Here is a 19430-nt window from a genome sequence, read left to right as displayed (position 1 = left end):
TATTAGTTGGCTCATTACTTAAAATTTTTATATATCAATTACTATTAATTTGAAAAGTTCAAAATATTTAACAGATGAAACTGTTTCAAAACAGTATTTATGTCTGTCAAGATATATTTCTATTAAATCTCTATGTTGTATATCTTGCCCTAACCAGAAATATGCAAGGCAATGCTAATTTTGCGAATATTATGCAAATTGTGCTATTTGTTTCTGCACAAATGTTTACCACCATTTTATTTACTCATGCATAAAAATAAAGACAATGAGCTTGTGGTTAGTAAATGCAGATAGATAGATAGATAATTAATGACGAGATGAAGATGGCTATTAAGAGAGATATTTAGTTGAATACATTAAAAAAAAAAGTAATTTTTAGCCATAGAAAACTATAAAAAATGGAGTATAATGTATAAAAAAGAAGACTTAAAAATAGTTTATGCATTTTATTTTTTAATTCTAAAAGTTATATAACTTTCCAATTACTTTCAAAATACAAAATATTTTTCATTTGAATAGAGAAGATAATTGGCTTCTCATATTTTATATAAATTTTTAATAATTCTCTTGATTTTGCATCAACTGGAAAACTAATTGAGATCCGTATTTAAAAAAGGAAAATTTGTATCCTACTTTTTAATAGATATTATCATATTATCTATGTTTTTAGGGTCGGTAATTATTACTAGTGGTACAAAATCTAGAAAAAATTTAGTAAAATTAACAATGCACTGTAGAGACATACATATTACATGCAAACAAAATTTTCAATGTTAAACAATAGGATAAGATAATGAGGGTCCACACCAAGGAATTACTGAAAATATGAAAATGTTAGACAAAACAATTTAAAAGTTATAGATAAGAAGCCAATAAATATTGATCATTATCTGCCAAATGTATAAATCAATGCAAATCTACAGGGATATATATATTTGCAATACAAAGTTTGTAAAAACAGGTAGCACCATCCCAAATATTCTCACTCTCCTTCATCAATTGAAACTGTAAAGTTCTTTCATTTGGAATCTCATAAGTTTTCAACAAAAGTTTGACTTTGTGATTTTTTGTTGTGAATGCATTCTATACTTTCTCCCTCTCCCCTTTCCATCCACTCTCACACTTCCTCAACTGCTAAATTAAAACTTTTATCTTTTCTTTCCATTGATTCAAAAATATAGAAGATGTTCTAGCAGCTAAGGCTAAATATACTGAGAATTTCACTAGTATTACTGCATAACCGAATGTATTCCTGTTTTTGTTTATATCTTAACTCAATTTACATCTGAAATGCAGGAATAAAAAAACTTAAGATATATTGATTTTGGGGAAAAAAGTGGTTAGGTATTAAAGTAGTAGTAGTTTGATTAAGTCGATTTCAGGACTTGACCTATGTATATAAATCATAAAAAACAAATAGAATATGAGTAAAATACTAAAACAAAATACAAAAAATACTAAACCAGGAAAAAGAATAAATAACAGGCAATAAATGCTTAGGTGAGCTAAATTTTATTGACTAGATTACCAAAAATGTGAAGTTTATTGGGTGGAAATATACAGAAAATTGAATCAAATATCCACTGCTGACTACAATGATTCTGAATTGAATATAATGCTTATGTTTAAGAGTCCTTTCTTACAGGACAAATTATAGAAATAAAAGTTTTGTAAAAAGTTTACTTTAAAATAAAAATAGATAACTTACAGAATTTAATTGATTAAATTATATTTAAACTATATAAATTGTAAATTATAAAAAATTAGTTTTAAAGTTTTAATGAACTTTTTCAACTGCATTTAAAACCCAATCTCAAAAAGCCTTACCTGCAAACATTGTCAGTCAGCATACATTCATCTCACAATTTATGTCAACTATTTGACATTAGGCAAAAGTGGTCAATGACATGTTATATACATCATTAATAATTTGATCAAATATATATATTTCAAATTCAAATATGCAACATTAAATGAATGTGTGAACACATACCATATTAGCAACATAATGAGCATTACATTTATTACTACATGTTTATGTTTATATAATAACAACATTATTGCCTAGTCAAACATAACATGATCAAGTATAAGCCCATGTAATGTTTATAAAGATACTATTGATTATTCTATACTATAATACCTTTATTATGTTCTAACATATTCCATGGCAGCCTGTGTTCACACTAAAACCATGAACAAACATTGATCTTTCTACAAGAAGCCTCCAAGATGAGAAGTTTTTGTTGTAAAAGAGAAAGTGGTATTAGTTTTGTTTGCAATATGAAATTGCAATCCCCAAAATAATAAAGATTTATTGGAAAATTGTTTACAGTTTATAGGAGCAACATTATCAGAAAACTTTAGCATAAATTTTTTAAGTACAAATATCAATATCATAATTTCATATTTGTTGGTTAAAAAGATATTATATGAAGGAAAAATATTTTTCTGTATTATAGTATAATATAGGACATTTCTTTAGTTTTATTTTTTTCCTTAGAACCTTAATACACCAAATATCATTGTACTATACCTGGATGACCCTGTCAAGTAAGCTGGAAACATCCTCAGTTATTGTAATTACCTGATTTAAATAAATTAGAAGTGGGTATATTCATAATCATAATTAAGGACAGTTTGACTTAATAAACATATTTGACTACAAGCTTACACACAACACAAAAAATGACCCTCTTTGTTGCCTTCTTTAGTCAATTTCCAAGTCATGATTAGAATACCTATCCTATTATATAAAGTAGTAAGCGTTTTTTGTCTGTCCCGAAGGATCTGGCTAACCGCTGAACCGATGTTGTTCTTCTTTACAGTGAAGCTTCTTACTGGTAGGTACTGGGAAGGTTTAAAACTATTTTTCGAGAGGGTGTCTTCACCCCCTCTCCCCCCCAAAAATAGTTTTTATAACTCTTTTAAAACTCAAATTTAAAATAGGATGATGTCGACTTTTCCTTCTCCTACCAGTGCAGTGCCCCTAGAGGCTTCTAGGGGGCGTAGCCGCTAGTAGAATTAATATGAAATTTCATATTAGAATCTAAAACTTTAATTTTCATATCAATTGAAAAAAGGTCCTATTTTACGTCCAGGAGAAAACCAAAAAGTAATAAGTGGTATCCATTTACAAAGGAGATATTTGTTATAATTTTCTTGTGTTTTGTAATGTCATACTTTCCTTGTCACCAACTGTCAAAACCTGGTTGACCCACCCTAACTGTTCAATACTCACACATTACATATACTTAGAACTCTTTTCAAATATTATTGCTCACATTTAATTCCAAAGTATCGGGGAATTCTAAGAATTGGTCAAATTTGACAAATTTAATAAAAGTTTGAGCTATGTGTGTGGCCTATAATAATAGGATGAGGCTATATGTGTGTGTGCTTGAGCTCATACATTCTCAATTTTATCAATACTGAACAGGTATTTAGTTTCATTAGGTGCAAAGCTATTCTAAAATCATGGGTTTTTCTTTTTAGATAACTATCGGCAGTGCACCGAGAGGCCTCTAGGGGAATCTAGAGGTGTTAGGAGAGCAGGGGGAAGTAGACCCCCCTTTTTCAATTTTAAAGGTTTGGCACCCTTGTAAGGGAAATCAAGTAAGTCATACAGTGGTGCCGCTAAGTGGTAATTTCTTTTCTAGGGAAGATTTCTCATGGGAGGTAGTTGGTATTCTCCCAAAAATAGTTAGAAACATAAATTCAGCGCCTATAAGAAGATACACTTTAAATGAACACCATATCAGTTCAGTGGTTATAAAGATCCTTTGGTACAGACAAACAAAAGGATTGTCCAAATGGGAAAAACTAATTTTAAATTAGTTTCTTAGCATCTAAAGGGCAATCAGTAATATGCATTATGATATGCCTGTTATGTTTAAATGTATAAATACTTTTTTGCTATCCCCTCATCTTTTAAAAATGAGAAAAAATTAGAAATTGTATTTAATTTAATTACTAACCTTTAATTTTTAGGGGGGAGAGAAAGCAAAGAAACAAATTAACTTTTATGAAATGCTTAGCTCTATACTCTTTTTTTATACCTACCAATTTATGGTATATGTAATGCATTCACCCTTCATTTTATGTTATTAAGTTACACCTAAATGAAATAAATCTTTTTTTTCTAAATAATTATTTTCATCAATAATCTTTGAATTGCATTGAACTTTACAATTATTCAATTAAAAACAGTTTCCCTTATTAGTTTGAAGATACCAAAAAAATGAAAAACATTATTCTGCAGCTTCCCTGTATCATATCTTTTTATTCTTGTTTTAAATTTACATTTCATATATCATGTTAACAATATAATGGTTGTATAGAATCAGGAGTAATTCATAACCTATAACTTATGTACAGTACACCTATTTAAACCTAAATATGAAAGTTTGAATAGATTTTTTGTAAAAGCAGCACTTGAAAAAAAAAGCTTCATTTTTTGCAGTTTTTGCAAAAAAAATATGAATTTTAAAGGATAAAAAATGAATAATTTTTATCTGGCAGAAATAAATGAAAACTGTGATAAAGACTTTTCTTATTCATGCTTATAGTCAAAGAAATTACACAAAAGTATCTTTAATTTCGTCAGGGACATTGGAAATATCTTATTTTGTATGGTTGGTTAGTCAGTAATGTTTAATTTGAGTTAATTGTTTTCAAAAATTAAAATGGAAACACTCAGTATTGTTATTGATGAGAAATTATTGAGATCAGTTCTAAAAATAGATGACATGGTTATATAAAAAAGAAATAAATAGATTAAAGCCAATGAAATTATACAAATTAAGAACCTAAATTATATCCAAAAAGACAAAAAATTGAAAAAAAGTATTAAATGTAAATTATAAATTCAATGATAAAAAAGTTTGATATCTTAAAATAAATAATAAAAAACACAATACAAGATATGGAGCTATTAAAAGCAAATGACAAATATTTAAAGATGGATCTGAATATGGAATGCAATAGATGGATAAATGTTGCACATTTGTTGGTTTCAACTTTGTTCCACTGTCCTTGATTTGAGGAGAGGATTAGCCAAAGTTTAATCCCATAATTGACCAAGTTTCATATTCAAGAGCCTCTTCTTACAACATGGATAGATAGATTCTTGGATGGAAAGCTTACAGAAAGTGTAAAAATTCTTTATGGCTATGAAGTTATGTTTTCATTCAGAAATATAAATTATGAATACAGGTCCATTTTTATCATTTAAAATTATAAATCAAAAAGATATTTATAGAAAATTTTATTACAAAAATTCAAATATCTAAATATAATAAACTTCCTTTATGTTATAAACTTCCTTAAAAAAAATATATAACAAATTATATGAATTATTGAAAACTGAAGTGCACTAGACAAATATAATTATAAATTGCATAAATTCTACATTATGTGAATATTAGATTAAACAAGATTTTATGATTATTGAGGGTGGGAATCAAAAAATGCAAAATAAAATATTTACAAATATTTTCCTATTACATAGAGTAGAAAAGTTTTGTGTTAAGGTTAAGATTTCAATTACTATAGAATGGATCAAGTTTTAGGCTATATCATTCTTATATTTAATCATTGAACCAATATATAAAATTTTATAAAGTTACAAATAAAATAACATGAGTGATTTTTAACAGACTTCAGGATAAACTTTGATCATTTTACAAATGTTATGTAATTAAAAATTAGAGAAATCAGTAAGACTGCTGTGGATTGCCTATAAATGACATGTTGGGTGGTTTCTGATTAGCACATTAGAAAAGCTGACTGCTGAATTTTTTGGTTTAGAAGTGAAACCAACAGACATATTTTAATTAGTTAATAAGCAAGTGCAGCTGCAGAAAAAAATTATTATCTTGAAACGTCTGTAAAACATTTATTATATTATAATAGTGGCTAAACCCATACATGCCTCTAGATGCATTTGAGGTTAGGGGTTGAGAAATTGGCCCTACTCAAATTTTCACTTTAAATTTTGAAAATAAGAATTTTAAGCAAAATTTAAAAGGAGAACCATATTGTTTCAGCAGTTAGCAATATACTTTAGTACATACAGACATCTTGTTACTTTTGTTTAAGGATTGTTGATCTAGCTTCTATTAGAAAAGAGTAAAATATAAAATTAAATGGAAAATATTGTTGCAACAAAGAAACATTCTAATGAAATCTACATCCTAATTAATGCAAGGAAACTAATTAATTGTAATATTCATAAATTTCTCTTTCATATCTCTGCCTCTCAAATTATTATTCAGATTTTCCTTTACACAAAAATAAATAAATTTTAAGTAATATTAATATTCAAGATAATTAAAAAAAAATGTTTTTATTGCAAGAAAGTGAAACTTAATCATTCTTTTGATTTATCATTAATTAAATTTGTCTTTATTTTCAGCATAGTGCCAATAGACGGCCTAGGGTGAAGGCAAAGGGATGTTTATCCCCATCAAACATTGAAACCTCTCATTCTACCAACCCTAAAATTTCAAAAATACATTAGTTTCCTCCCTTTAAAAATTTGAAACCATCATTTTCTCCCTCCCTCAAAATAAAAAGCTTGGACGTCCCTGATAGTGTATTTAATGTATTTAATGATTAATTTTAACCTGACCCCTGACTACCCTATTGTCTTATAAAACTAAAATATGAATGGTATAGCATCAGACTATTATATAATCAAAAACAGCAATGTTCTTTATTGGAAATCTATAAATCATTATTTTGATCTGAAAAATAACTAGATATTACATAGACAAACAAATAAAATATGCACAGATTATCTCATATGAAAACTCTAGCCAACAAGTAACATGTCATAAAATAATGAAACCTATCATGTCTATTTTTTCTCATGAAGCATCAAAATTTACAGAGCCATATAATTTCAGTTAAAAAAAAAATCTAAAAATTTAATTTAATTTTGCTTTTAGTTTTAAAAAAGTGTTATATTTCACCTCTACTTCCTCCAAAACAGTCTAAAAACATTTTGTTGAAAAATTCTGTTAATATTATGTCTTTTTAAAGAAAATTAAGCAGAAAAGTAAATAAATTGAATTAGCCATGGTCCTAACTAGGTATATATTGGACAAATTATGTAATGTTATAAATAGAGGATGAGAAAACCAATATTAGATGAGGCAAAGGTAACCTAATACACAATACAATTTTGGTTAGCTTATATTTACTAATAGATGTATACACATTTTAAAGTACAGAGACATCATTTTTTTGGTCAACAAAGTTAAGTTTATAATATGTTTTTAAATGGTTGGGCTCTCCTTGCCTATAAATATGTGAATTTCATTTCTTTAAAATTAATTTGGCTTAAATAAAAAAATTAAAATTTAGAATTGACTTTACTTAGATTCTCATTATGGAAATAGTTAATATTTTTGGGCTATTAGGTCTTTTTAAAAGGTACTCTAATACTCAGGTTTTTAAAGTATTGTTGCTACTTTTACTCTATATTTGTATGTATATTTTTAATAGTAACAAATAAATCTGTCTACACTGATTATAGTTTTGTTCTTTTTGCTAGTGTATGATGTGAGAAATATTTGTGTTGTTAATCTATGGTATTCTATCTATTGTTAAGGTTAACCATTATCCTATTTGCATTATAATTTGTGTACTACACAATGTAATGCATACAATAAGCTAAGAGGGGGATTGACAATAAAAAAAGTAATCTTAATCATTTTATAAGGTCATACTAAGTTACAACTGGGCATGGTAAAATTTTAAATTAGAATTCAATATTTGGTCTTATCTCTGAATTATAAAGAATTATACAAAAAAACAAATTTTATTAAAAATCCTTAAAATTTGATGCAGATTTCAAATATCTCTCTAACATTAAAATTCCTTCCAACTTATATATCCTTCTGTGCATGTATTAACCCATTAGTGCCGAGCGCCACTTTTATGGACCGATCGAGCTGAAAATCTCAGGGAAGCTTTATAATGGTAAAAACGGAATTCCAATTTTTTTGTTTTGCTCTAGTGGCGTGCACAGGAAAGTTGCAATAAAACCCGGTTCGGCGCGAGTAAAAAAACCTTGCGGCATTAATAACCGTTTTTGGCGTTTTTTGGTGCTTTCCCCCGGCATTAAAGCCCGTTTGCGACCTAAATACCCGGTTATTTGGCCCAAAAAATTAAAAATGTAATTTTTGAACGCCCAAAGTGAGATGAACACTGTTTAAAACTACGATACGATCCGTAATTGAAAACTACATAACCTCATGTAATTGATAGAGCTACAACTAACATACAAAACAATTTATATCACATTTAAGATTTTGGCTATAGGTACCACCCCTTTTTGGTTAATAAACCCGGTTTTTGTTGTTGTTGTAAAAAAGATCTATTAGTAAAACCGGGTAATGAAAATTTCAGACTTTCCCCCCATATGCCGAGCCGGGTCTATATAGAACGTAAAAAAACGATAAAAAAATCATATAAAAAATAATAATTTGAATAAAACGAATTCACAAATGAATGTAAATGCCAATAAACTTTAAATTTCACGAAAAAAATCACTAACTTTACTTCATAAACAAAAAAGTTAGGAGGGGTATTTTAAAATCACCTTGTTTTTCTTGGTTTTCAAATTTTGTTGAGCTATACCGGCAAACGGAAGTAAGCAAATCTGCCTGCTCCAGGGGGAAATGAAAACCAGGGTAGTAGAGGGGGGATTCATACTGAGAATGATGCAATCCTAAAACTGAGAACCGGTTTTTTTCGGCATTTTCTGGAACCGGGCGTTAAAAGCCGGTTCGTCACTAATGGGTTAAGTGCGCCTTTTTTGGGACAAGGCACTACTTTAAGTATTTATGTCGCACATCTGCTATAGCAGCAGTAGGTACCACTTTTATGTCTTTAGTTATGACGTGGAATTAAGCCAAGATTCAAATTATCACCTCCTCGACGACAAGTGGATGCGCTACTTGCTAAGCCACAGTCACAGGTTTTTCTAACGTCAACTCTACAGTAACCTAAGAGCTTGATATTGGAATTTTATAATTTTCAGACCAATGACATTTTTTTAGTAAAGCGGGAGGAATTTTCCCTTTAAAAAATAAAAACCATATGGACCAAAACATGTATTTCAACTATTCTACTTTGTATTATTATAGAATTAAGGACAGTATATTCTCTGAAAAGTATATTCTTATTATTTTTTTAGTTAGAGATGTTGTAAACTATATAATGACTGATGGATGGAAAGACTGTAAAACAAAAATAATTACCTTGATATTGCTTTGCTTTATTTGTTGAACGTATTTGTTTATTTTTTGTAAAAAAATAAAGAATAATATTGTGTGACTTTGCACTTTATTGAAGCAAGGAAAATAAATTAACATGGGTTGTTATCCACCAGTTAATCAAACAATCTCGTAGAAAAATCACATTAAATTTTGCAAAATTATTTCGTGCATAAATTCAAGGTGTTTTATCATTTCTGTATTTTTATATAATTAGTATAGAAAACTATTGCTAAAGCACAAACTACCCTCTTTTTTTCTAATTAATTTGTTATTTATGGCTATGTCCCTAGCTTTTAGACTATTGCACTGCAGTTCTCTTTTTTTTCTTATTACCTATACTAGACCAATTTGAAACTTCCTGCAGGATCATACCTGGAACCTGCAATTGACTTGAACACCTGTATTTAATATTAAAGTGTACTACTAGAGGATATTTTAGTATTTTGGTAAGATAAAATGCTTTGTTTTAGTAAAAAAAAAATAATTTTGCCCCTTTACCTGGATGACCCTGCCATGTTTGCTGGCATCCTGTACTTGCCAGGATGAAGATATTCAAAAAATTCTAACTCTCAGTTATGTGTTATACCCATACTTAAAAAGTCACGCAGTTTGTGCTCTTTATCTTTTACACACAGAAAATGAGATAGAAAAAATCAGAGGAGGGGCATTCAATGCCCCCTCCCCCCCACCGTTCAGGGTTAAAATTGTTGATTTTTTTACCTATTTACAATATTGTGCATACAAAAAAAAATAAAGAATTTAAAAGATTTTTCCTTAAAGACCATGAAATCCAGATTTATCCAGAAAATATTAAGGAAATTTGAAAGGTTGTGTTAATAAAATCTTGAAAACTACATACTACTACGACTGTATAAAATAAGAAAAAAGTTCCAAGAAAAAAAACATTCATTTGACTGACATAACCATTCTGTAATTAATTACTAGAAAAATATCCCTGGAACCCGTTCAACCCATAGCCTCATAACCCTAAATTTTAATGGTTTTTTAAACCAGCCATATTATAACAAATTAAGTTTATTGATACTTGTCGGCTATATTCAAAACTAAAAAGCGAGTTAGCGGCATTTGATGTGATTTGATGTGCTAGTACCCAAAGTCAGTCAAAACCAGCAAAATTTTTGCACATTCCCTTTAAGCCAGTACCCAAAGTCTAAGACTAAAAATTGAATATTCAATCCATTGTCCCATCTCTTACTTTAAGTGTTACTTTATACAAATGATTGTGTTTTTGAGACTATTTGTAACTTTCAGTAAGAGAAAATGATGGCCAACCTAGTTATAGTGTACGTATATATGTATGTTCATGCATTTAAGGGTTAAACTTACTCATTTTTAATTTTGGAAATATAAAATATTTAAGTATTTTTAATATTGAAGAGTATTATTTTATTATTTTTTTTACAATTGGTATTTATTTCAATTTTAGTATCATTTGCATTTTATATTTGTATTGTATTTCTGATCAATCCATCTATAAAATATCTGTGTGTGTAAAGGGGAATCCTTTTAACCACTGAACCGATATGGTTGCCCTTTACCAGAGTAGTTTCTCATAAATTGTAGGTTATAATTATTTAGGGGACGGTACCCCGACCCTCTCAAGAGAAATTGTCAAAAAGTAACAAAAATATTTTTAAATTTCCGCCAAGCGGCGCTAATGTATACTTTTTTACTTCCCCTCATACAAGGGTGCCAAAACTTTTTTAAAAACTCGAGGGGGGGGGGGTATGATTTTCTCCAACCCTACCATCTAAAGGGTGCGTTACAGCTAGTTTAAACAAAATATTTCTTGGTATGAATCTACACTGAATATACACACAACAAGAAGATAAAATGACGGGGGGGGGGGGTGTTTAGTTAAAAGTTTGTCCCTGCAAATGACATTGAAAACCATAAGAATATGGTTCAACTACAAAACAACGCTCGACAATAATTCTCATATAATCTTATCTCTTACTTTTATCAGTTCAGTGGTTAGAAACCATAACACAACTTTTTGTAAGAGGATTTGACCAAAAAGTAACAACAAAAAAGTACAATAAATATAATTTTCACAGTCTGATCAAAGATTGTAGTCCTAACTCTCATTAAGTGACAGTCAGTCAGACGGACATTGCTTAAGGTATTTCTACACTTGATTTTAATAATCAAATTTCTTGCTTTTCTCTAGTGCACTACAAATTTGCTAATCATTCTAATTAAAAGCGAAGCTTTTCTAATATTAGGGTCGGTCCGTGTCCGAACCAAATAGCTCTTATTTTGAATTTAGACATGTCAGAGTTGTTACATCGATTTTAAAACTTACTTAACCCTTTACAGTCGGGCCCCTTGCCGCACCTTAATCGGTCGGGGGGGGGGGGGGGCTGTACTTGGCAGCTGCCAGCCGCCGCAGTCGGCGGTCGGCGGGAAAACGGCGGCGGATCTTCATGAAATTGTAATTCGTTATGTAGACATGTTAGAAAATCTTAAGTTTAAAATTTGAAGTCTCTAAGTCAAAAATTGCGGCCACAGGAGCCTTTTAAAGATTTCTGGAGACCTGGAGGATCAGGACCTGCAGGATCATACCTGGAACCTGAAAGTGACTTGAACACCTGTATTTCAAATAAGGATGTACTACTAGAGGATTTTTTAGTATTTTGGTATGATAAAATGCTTTGTTTTAGTCAAACAAATATTTTTGCTCTTTACCTGGATGACCCTGCCAGGTTTGCTGGCATCCTGTGCCCGCCAGGATGGAGATATTCAAAAAATTCCAACTCTCAGTTATGTGTCATACCCATACTTAAAAAGTTAAGCAGTTTGGGCTCTTTATCTTTCACACACAGAAAATGAGATAGAAAAAACCGGATGGGGGGGCGTTCAACCCCCCCCCCCCCCCCCCGACCATTAAGGGTTAATTATTTAACAAGATTTTTAAAATAATTTGAAGTAGGTAATGAAAATTACAGTTTACCTTTCTATTATACAAAGTTCATAATTTAGCCGCTAGATTTCTCAATTAAAAATAAAATTGATGTAAATTCCCTTTCTATGTTAAATTTAAATACTTTAAATTAATTTAACAATTTAAACATACTTTTTAATAAACATTTTATTATTAATTTTCATTTTTTTGCTAATATATACTTCAAAAAACTTAATTTTGGAAAAATATGTTATCAAATTAACCCTTAACGGTCGGGGGGGGGGGCGTTGAACGCCCCCCCCTCCGGTTTTTTCTATCTCATTTTCTGTGTGTGAAAGATAAAGAGCCCAAACTGCTTGACTTTTTAAGTATGGGTATGGCACACAACTGAGAGTTGGAATTTTTTGATTATCTCCATCCTGGCGGGCACAGGATGCCAACAAACCTGGCAGGGTCATCCAGGTAAAGAGCAAAAATATTTTTTTGACTAAAACAAAGCATTTTATCATAGCAAAATACTAAAAAATCCTCTAGTAGTACATCCTTATATAAACTACAGGTGTTCAAGTCACTTTCAGGTTCCAGGTATGATCCTGCAGGTCCTGATCCTCCAGGTCTCCAGAAATCTTTAAAAGGCTCCTGTGGCCGCAATTTTTGACTTAGAGACTTCAAATTTTAAACTTAAGCTTTTCTTACATGTCTATATAACGTATTAAAATTTCATGAAGATCCGCCGCCGTTTTCCCGCCGACCGCCGACTGCGGCGGCTGGCAGCTGCTGGATACAGCTGCGGCCGCTGAAATTTATATTTTGATATTTCTAATGTAAAATTTACATAAAGTTAAACATTTTCTGGAAAAAAATTTTCTTCTAGCTTCAAAAATAAGAAAATTACAGCCGTTTGAAATTTTTAAGTAAAAAAAGACCTAAAAACAAAGGTTGTTAAATAAAAGGGTGAAGGAAGCGAAAATTGACTTAGACTTATAAAAGGTCGGAAATTCATTATCAAACAGGGGACTTGCACAAAAAAATTTAGCCCTCTAGCTCTAATAGGAACTGAGATAATAAGGGGGGGCGTTGAACGCCCCCCCCCCGACTGATTAAGGTGCGGCAAGGGGCCCGACTGTAAAGGGTTAAATACCCATATTTACAAGTGCAAACCAAATTGTCTTTTACTAAAAAAACTTCTAGATTATTTTGAGATCTTTTAAATAGAATGGTAAATCTATGTAAAGAGGTCAATTATCACTTTCTAATTTAACCCATTAGTGACGAACCGGGTATTAAAACCCGGTTCCAGAAAATGTAAAAAAAAACGGTTTCCGGCTTCATAATTGCATCATTCTCAGTATGAATCCCTCCTCTACTACCCTGGCTTTCATTTCCCCCTGGAGCAGGCAGTTTTGCTTACTTCCGTTTGCCGGTTTAGTTCAACAAAGTTTGAAAATCATGAAAATTCAATATACCCCATCTAACTTTTTTGTTTTTATAGTAAAGTCGCTGATTTTTTTCGTGAAATCTAAAGTTTATTGACAAGTACATCTATTTGTGAATTCGTTTTATTTAAATTATTTTTTTTTATATAATTTTTTTATCGTTTTTTTACGCCCTATATAAGCCCGGTTCGGCACAGGAGTCCGGAGTCTGAAATTTTTATTACCCGGTTTTACTAATAGATCTTTTTTGACAACAACAACAAAACAGGGTTTTTTTACCCGAAAACGGCGGCACCTATAGCCGAAACACTAAATTTGAAATAAATTGCTTCGTATATTACTTGTAGCTCTATAGATTACATGAGGTTGTGTAGTTTTCAATTTCGGATCGTATCAAAGTTCTAAAAAGTGTTCATCTCACTTTGGGCATTCAAAAATTACATTTTTCAAATTTTGGTCGAAATAACCGGGTTTTTACTACAAAACCGGGTTTTAATGCCGGCGGAAACCGCCCAAAACGGGTAATAATGCCTGGCCGAACTGGGTTTTTTTGCAACTTTCCTGTGCACGCCACTAGAGCAAAACAAAAAAATTGGAATTCCGTTTTTACCATTATAAAGCTTCCCTGAGATTTTCAGCTCGATCGGCCCTTAAAATTGGCGCTCGTCACTAATGGGTTAAACAAACAGGCTTTTGATTTGCATAACATTGCACTAATATGGTTCCCCATTATATTTTTCTTATCAAAACTAGTATTTAAAGTAAAGTGTCGTATTTGGTACAGTTTTGAAATCAACTTTAACCCTTACAGATCGGGCCGGGGGGGGGGGGGCAATAGTCAGAAAAAAGAATTTTTTTTATATGAAAATTAAAAGTTCCACCTAAAATTTGGGAATCTTACCTTCAAAATTTGCTGCTCTGCAGCTGTTTTAATATTTAGCGGCTGGCCGCTAAAAAGCGGCTAAGGAGCGGTCTGACCGCTTTGACTAGAAAAAGTATATTTTTCTAAAAATACACATGAACCACAAGAAAAAAAATGTATGTCTCTATCTGTAACTGAAGGGTTAAATAATAATCAGAAATCCCTATTGCCATTTGAAACAAGTGATATAATTGTCCTATACATCTGATTTTTAGTACATTGATTTCTATGACAACAAAGTACAATGCTATAAGCAAACCAACTTTATAATCACGTCCTATAAATGTAAGTATGGCCTGTATTTAAGCAATAAGCAATTATGAAAAAAAATTCATTTAAATTTTGTTTAAACTTATACTTGTAAATTATGTTTATTCAGCTCTGACACTCTACAAGTGTTAATGTTTGTTTGACATACAGTTTCAGAGCTTCGCTTTTATGGAGGTCATCCTTGTCTTTTTTTACAGATAAAAACCAAATGAAAATAATTTTAAATTCTTGTACTTATCGCCATATGCCTTATGTAATAAACTTTGTAAGTTGTTTGAAATTATAATATAGGCTGATTTGTTACTTGTCTTAGTGTCTTTAGAACAATAAAACCCACAACTCTATACATTAACCCTTAACGGTCGGGGGGGGGGGGGGCGTTGAACGCCCCCCCCCATCCGGTTTTTTCTATCTCATTTTCTGTGTGTGAAAGATGAAGAGCCCAAACTGCTTGACTTTTTAAGTATGGGTATGACACATAACTGAGAGTTGGAATTTTTTGAATATCTCCATCCTGGCGGGCACAGGATGCCAGCAAACCTGGCAGGGTCATCCAGGTAAAGAGCAAAAATATTTTTTTGACTAAAACAAAGCATTTTATCATACCAAAATACTAAAAATCCTCTAGTAGTACATCCTTATATGAAATACAGGTGTTCAAGTCACTTTTAGGTTCCAGGTATGATCCTGCAGGTCCTGATCCTCCAGGTCTCCAAAAATCTTTGAAAGGCTCCTGTGGCCGCAATTTTTTACTTAGAGACTTCAAATTTTAAACTTAAGCTTTTCTTACATGTCTACATAACGTATTAAAATTTCATGAAGATCCGCCGCCGTTTTCCCGCCGACCGCCGACTGCGGCGGCTGGCAGCTGCCAAGTACAGCTGCGGCCGCTGAAATTTATATTTTGATATTTGTAATGTAAAATTTACATAAAAATAAACATTTTCTGGGAAAAAATTTTTCTTCTAGCTTCAAAAATAAGAAAATTACAGCCGTTTGAAATTTTTAAGTAAAAAAGGACCTAAAAACAAAGGTTGTTAAATAAAAGGGTGAAGGAAGCGAAAATTGACTTAGACTTATAAAAGGTCGGAAATTCATTATCAAACAGGGGACTTTCACAAAAAAATTTAGCCCTCTAGCTCTAATAGGAACTGAGATAATAAGGGGGGGCGTTGAACGCCCCCCCCCCCCCCGACTGATTAAGGTGCGGCAAGGGGCCCGACTGTAAAGGGTTAAGGCAATCATTAAAAAGGAGGCGGAGATTTTTCTTTATCTTTAATCCTTGCTTCGAGACCTAACCTGCAGGGTACTCTGTAACTAGTGCAACCTAACCTAATCTGACCTAAACTGGGCTTAAGTGAAAAACAAAAGCATGGAAGGGAATTTTGTGTTTGACTTGGCACTTTGAGGGAAACCGCTGCCAAACCTTAAACCTAGGGAAGCATTCAGACCCTGAACTAATTCTGCTTAATCGAGAACATTTATTGTCAGAACTATGAAATGTAAACTTTTATCCCAAACCATCTACTTATCAAGGAGGGAGGGATCATTTACATTTACACTGGTATTCAAAGTTTTATAACCACGTTATCTTTTAATTCAATTGCTTGGTTCCAAACTATATTAAAGTGGCAAACTTGTCAATCAATTATTTTAACCTGCCGAAATAAAATATTATCATGTTTCTCATAATTGAGACGACTCCATCTATTTAGATCCCTTATAAAATCTAAGAACTGGTTAATTGTGACCGATTCATTGGTTTAACAACCCTAGGAACTTTTCATTCATTTTGATTATTGGTTCATTTAGTTGTGTGTCAAAACGTTTCAACCACTAATTATAATCTACAGAAGTGGTAATTTTGTGTATCAATATAGGAGATCTAGTTCGATTTATCAGCCATTGTCTTATCTCTTAAGATCCCTGCGTGCGCTAATTGTGCAAAATAGAGGAAAACATATGATTTAAAATGTGCTAATTAGAGGAGGCACTTTTCAAGGACATCTTTCCCTTTTCATGATTAAAATTTGGTGTGTTCAAGCATTACGACTAAATAATTTTTAACCTACTTAATTTGATAGATTCTATAAATGCAAATGTTAGCTAAATCTCCAATATCAAGCAAAAAAATAACAACTGAAATTAAATTACAATAAACAACAAATTTATAGTCTGTAATAACCCTTGTCATAATGTAGCTTTTTTTTAAAATGGAATTTTTAATCATTCAATTTAATAATATATCTTATTGGTCCGTCTGTCTGAAACGTTATGGGGTAATATACTTTTCTTGGCTCCAATAAAAGATAGACAGCTAAAACTTTTTCGAAATTCCTATTATTGTGGAGCATAATTAAGTTTATAACTTTTACAGCGGTACAACTACTTTCAAGCTTCTTTTTAGCCGCTTTTGTCTTTCACAATAGATTTTCTCATATCATTAAATTTTTTTGTTATTAAGTATTAAAATCAATAGAAATCTGGTAGTGGCTATATTGCAGAAACATATTATTTGCACTTGTAGAATTGTGTAGCTTTAAATTGCACATTTTTTACGGAAATTGCACAAAACAGGCGCACTACTTAAAATCAAGGCTCGGCAGCCTCACGTAAACCGAGACTAAGCTTTATATTTAAAACCGTTTTAATTCATTAAAGTTTTTTTTTAAATATAGAGATTGTAATATTTGGGTCAGGTTTAGACTTCAAGCTGATTTTTAAAATTGTAAAAGGTAGAATTCAATGAGGCTTACAGGCGGCTAATGCTGCCGAGCCCTGTTTAAAATCTTTCATCACTTCAGCTAAAAGACTTATTAGAAGCCAAAATATTTTTAATAAACGTCAAAAAAGTAAATTTTAGAATATTTGTAAAATTGTAATAAATAATTATGTATTATTCGCGTAATTGTAAATTTCATAACTAATATTTTGCTATATCAAAGAAACATCAGTATTTAAAGTCACCACGGTTGGACCCTCAGATGTAAAAACTTTATTTTAGTGTTTGGCCAAAATTACTTAGCAATTGTATCTGTAAGTATGTCTAATAACACCCTTTGCTATTTTTAAAATCCTAGAAATTTTTTTTTGCAAGAAAATTGCATAAATTCGCAACCTTTTTTAGAACCACTACATAACTCGAGTTTTTAAACTTTTTATATAAAATCCTTTTTACAAAAAATATCAATAATTACTTAAAATTAAACCTGAAAGAAAAAAAATCTCATTACACGTGTTAATTTGCATGTTTTAGGTCTTTTTTTGAGGAAAGTATAACTTCCACATTTTTGACAATAATTATATTTTTTAACATTTCAAAGTAAAATATAATAAAACTTAAATGATTTTTCTTGAATTATCAGTTGAAAATTTCATCAAACATGCAATTTAAGTGATGAAAATTTAATAAAATCATTTTTTGAATGTTTAGAATTACCAATTTTCTACATTTAAAACAAAATGTTAACAAAATTTAAAAACATTTTAACATATAACTTCAAAAATCAATAACATTTTATAAAAAGATGTTTCAAAAAATAAATCATTAAAAGGTATTAAAATGCATTTGAAATTACTTAAAATTAAAACGAGAACATCTTTTTACACTGTATTCTGTGTAGTAGAGTTTAAATGACATGATTAATGAATGAAATATTTCCTAAACTCATTAAGCCTTTTTGTGACTATATTAAAAATAATTTATTTTGTTTTATATTGTTTTTTTATTCAAATATTTGAAAAAATTTTCCCTACGTCAATAAAATAAAGTCAGTTTTTTACTGTTTCCAGGTTTTTCTTTATAATTATAACAATTAAATATAATATAAATCTTCATTATCTTTTATTTGAATTATCATACACATTAAAATGTAAAGTATAAGCTAGAATAGCACTTTTTTCAACGAATATTTTAATGACATTATATCAAAATAATTCCTCTTAAATATCACACAACATATGATTGGGAAGTATAGCCATTTCTTGGAGGTATAATATTTACAAAAATACCATTAATTCTGTTTTTATCAGAAGTTAAAAAAATTTAACAATTCTAAAACAATGGTTGGCTGTCTAGATATTGAGTACACTAAGACTATGGCTCTGTTTTATTGAAATAACGTTGCAAAAAGAGGGGTTCTGAAAGTAATCTACCTAATTATTTTTAAAGAACCAACAAGTACTGTCAGTATCTTTTTTCTTGTAATCTAGCAGACAATCAAATCATAACACAATTTTCATGATAAAATATTCAGGTTTCTACTTCACATTTAAAAAAAAATATACTGATCAATAAAATGTTCAAAATTTTACTTTGTACTAATTGAAAAAATATGTTGTAATTCTTATTTTAAAGTTACATTTTTATCCCTGACAAAATCATAGACGACTTTTAAAGGCATCTTATCTAAACTTTTTGAAGAAAAACTTAAAAACGTTAATTAAGTATGAAAACTATTTTCTTCGATTTTTCTGAAGTTATTATCGCATTCTATGGGTTTTTTATTATCATTTACTTATATCGAAAGTGCCAAACATTGTAACCTAACTTATTCATTTAATAAAAAACCAACCGTGTCACCAGAGTG

The sequence above is a fragment of the Acartia tonsa genome, chromosome 8, assembly GCF_053477335.1.
Source record: "Acartia tonsa isolate MP-2025a chromosome 8, ASM5347733v1, whole genome shotgun sequence".
Lineage (NCBI taxonomy): Eukaryota > Metazoa > Arthropoda > Copepoda > Calanoida > Acartiidae > Acartia > Acartia tonsa.
The sequence above is the reverse complement of the archived record's forward strand: the minus strand, read 5'-3'. Positions refer to the sequence as shown.